The following is a 3,595-nucleotide window of genomic DNA, read 5'->3' on the forward strand; positions in this document are numbered from 1 at the left end:
TCTGCAGTGACAAACTTGCAAAAGAGGCAAGAAGCAGAATGGTAGGAAGATATTTAAGGAGAAGTCAAGCCATCGGAGACAATGGATAAATGTTGAAGGGTTACAACTTATGATCTAGATAACAGCAGGAGGACCTTTAATGGAGAAGAGGGCTGTAATGATCCCTCAGAACCAACATACAGCCAGATTCAGCAGACTTCCAGGGCATGCCCCTCCCTCACGCCACTACCTATTTTCTGTTTTCATGCTTGTCTGCTTTCCTTTCTCCCTATACAATATCAGCTGTGTCTGGAGACTTTCCAAGGTCTCTATATGTCACCCCGCCCTTTACGTCACAGATATAAAAGCCTGTCTGGACTCCATTTTGGCTGCCACCTTCATGCAATTCCTGTTTTATTTATATTAATGGTATTGGGCCATTGACATCATCACAGTGCGATGCACTGTCAGTTTCAATATGCTGTAGAGTTATATTCAGCAAAAACACATACTTGATAACAATGTATGGGTATTTCATTACCAAAGAAACTAAGCTTTATGTGGAACAATTATCTAATTTTAAACAGATTAATCACATTTATGTTGTATTAGATTCTGCAAACTCAGCTAAAATATGTGACTAGACAAAAATATGTGACTAGTTTTAGCACCATCATGTGGTTATTAATACTCAATTTATGAAATTGAAGTATTATACATCTGCAGAGAATCTATAATTTTGTCCCATTTTGATGGGAGCTATGTTTCTATATGTAAACTCTGTTGTAGTACACTTTCCTGCCAAAGCTTGGAGCCACAGATGAACAATGACAGACGGGGTTCTTGTTTCTCCTACCCACAGGGGAGGTAGGATCCACCAGATGTCGCCTTAGTATGTTCAGATATGGTCTCTATACTTCATTGTACAAAAAGGCAAGGATATGTTGTCCATTTACCCTTTGCAGGGTTGTAGTTTGCTATAATTTTAAATGGTGAAACTATTCTGTCTCTTTTCATAATTAAATGAAGATACTACATAAACACATTTATTACGAAAAATACATAAGGATACTCATAAAAAAAATTGAGAGACGTGAGCAAAAGGAGCAAATAGTGTTTTCCAATTTAGGATATTACAGATGTTCTAGTGGTAGAGGGAGAGAAATGCATCTCAGAGATTTCTGACTGAAACTTGACTCTTCAACATTGGTGTTTCCTTTCATTTAGATGGAAATACTGTGTGATCTATCATAATTATTAGGATAGGGTTAGCTTCCCCAGACATATTATAATTGTGAACAGCAATTAGGGATTCAAAAAACTAATTCTCTATGTGTGTGAACCTTTCCATTTGTAACAGCCAGGACATGGACAGACATCATTGGGTAATTTATCAATGAATAAATAGTGTGCTACTTTGCTGTGTAATGACCCCATAGTAATGGACACAGCTCCTGAGCCATAAAACAGTCTCCACTTGACCTTGTCTTTGAACATGACCAGATCCCACCCATCACACTCATCAAATGTGCGTCAGTGCACCACATGCCACCCTAGTAAGAGTGTGAACTCTTCAGTTGGACTCTGGTGATGATGACACCTGCACTGCGGAACCACCTGTCCAGTGTGATATTGACCTACGTGTCGAGGGCCGGCAAACTGTGTCAATATCTTCTCCAAACACCGGCTTCGAGGGCATTATCACTTTTACACAATGGATTACCAACATATTCAAATAATGACTGACATATTTAAATTTTTAAAAATTACTTTATTTATACTATTTCAACCTTCCACAATGATTGCTACCCAAGCCGGCTGGTCATTCGTTCTATCGGGTCAGTTGCCACAGGCACGACCCAGTCGTTCAGTCTTCTTGTTCTGTGTCTATGGAGATGACCCAGTCATTCGTTCGAAACGTTCCATTGCCATACTGGCTGGCAATGTTCTTATCCCTTGCTTGCTAGCTAGCCAACTACGGCTAACTTACAGTCACAGTCAAACAGTGCAGAAGAATAACAACAGTAGCTGCATTTGTATTTGTTTAAGCTGTTTTCTAGTGACATTTATTTGGAAACATCCATAACAATGAGCTAATGAGGCGCAATTTCTCCTGGCATAGAAAATGTGCTCTCTCGTCAGGACACTGTTGTTCAGAAGATCTAGTCAACAACACAGCTAACACAATCACTTCAAACTGAAGTTGGAAAGACTACACATTTGTTTGACCCTATCAATTTACATTTCTTTGTATATATCCATAAAAATTATGCCAGCTGATTCATGATTTCACTGGCTGAGAAACTGTGCCTGACTGTGTCTCGTTCCGACTCCAGACATGTTCATTACTATGGGACAGCTGGTGATCGAATTTGAAAATGTAAACAATGTTGCAAATGTCGGAGAGACAGACAGCATGGTATATCCAAATCTCCGCAGTTGAAAACGAAATGTTAATCTAAAAGAAATGTGAGATAATGTCCAGATGTTTTTTTTATAGTGGAGATCAAGTTTACATACATTGCCTGGCTGGGCTGATGAGACAGTGGATTGCGCAGTCAGGTGGAACAGAGTAAATAGGCATTTTAAGGTCATAGATTTAGCCAGTGGTAACTTGAGGAATAGACACCGGCTGGAATGCAGTTTTAACCAATCAGCATTCAGGATTAGAACCACCCGTTGTATAATATGTAATTATCAGATATGTTGTTTTTGTATTCTAACCATTGTTCAGTAGTTTCCCAGTCCCTGTCACTGAAAAAACATCCCCACAGTATGATGCTGCCACCACCATGCTTCACCGTAGGGATGGTGCCAGGTTTCCTCCAGATGTGACGCTTGGCATTCAGTTCAATCTTGATTTCATCAGACCAGAGAATCTTGTTCCTCATGGTCTGAGAGTCTTTAGGTGCCTTTTGACAAACACCAAGCAGGCTGTCATGTGCCTTTTACTGAAGAGGGGCTTCCGTCTGGCAACTCTACCATAAGGGCCTGATTGTTTGAGTTCTGCAGAGATGGTTGTCCTTCTCGAAGGTTCCCTAGAGCTCTCTCAGTGTGACCATCGGCTTCTTGGTCACCTCCCTGACCAAGGCCCTTCTCTCCCGATTGCTCAATTTGGCCAGGCGGCCAGGTCTAGGAAGAGTCTTGGTGGTTCAAAACTTCTTCCATTTAAGAATGATGGAGACCACTGTGTTCTTGGGCACCTTCAATGCTGCAGAAATGTTTTGGTACCCTTCCCCAGATCTGTGCCTTGACACAATCCTGTCTCGGAGCTCTACAGAGAATTCCTCCGACCTCATGGCTTGGTTTTTGCTCTGACATACACTGTCAACTGTGGGACCTTATATAGACAGGCATGTGCCTTTCCAACTCATGTACAATCAATTGTATTTACCACAGGTGGACTCCAATCAAGTTGAAGAAACATCTCAAGGATGATCAGTGGAAACAGGATATACCTGAGCTCAATTTTTTGTTTTAAATGTGTTTTGCAGAAATAGCTAACAACCTTTTTTTTGCTTTGTGATTATGCGGTATTTTGTGTAGATTGCTGAGGATTTTTATTTATTTAATCAATTTTAGAATAAGGATGTAAGGTAACTAAATGTGGAAAAAG

The sequence above is a fragment of the Oncorhynchus mykiss genome, chromosome 12, assembly GCF_013265735.2.
Source record: "Oncorhynchus mykiss isolate Arlee chromosome 12, USDA_OmykA_1.1, whole genome shotgun sequence".
NCBI classification, from domain to species: domain Eukaryota; kingdom Metazoa; phylum Chordata; class Actinopteri; order Salmoniformes; family Salmonidae; genus Oncorhynchus; species Oncorhynchus mykiss.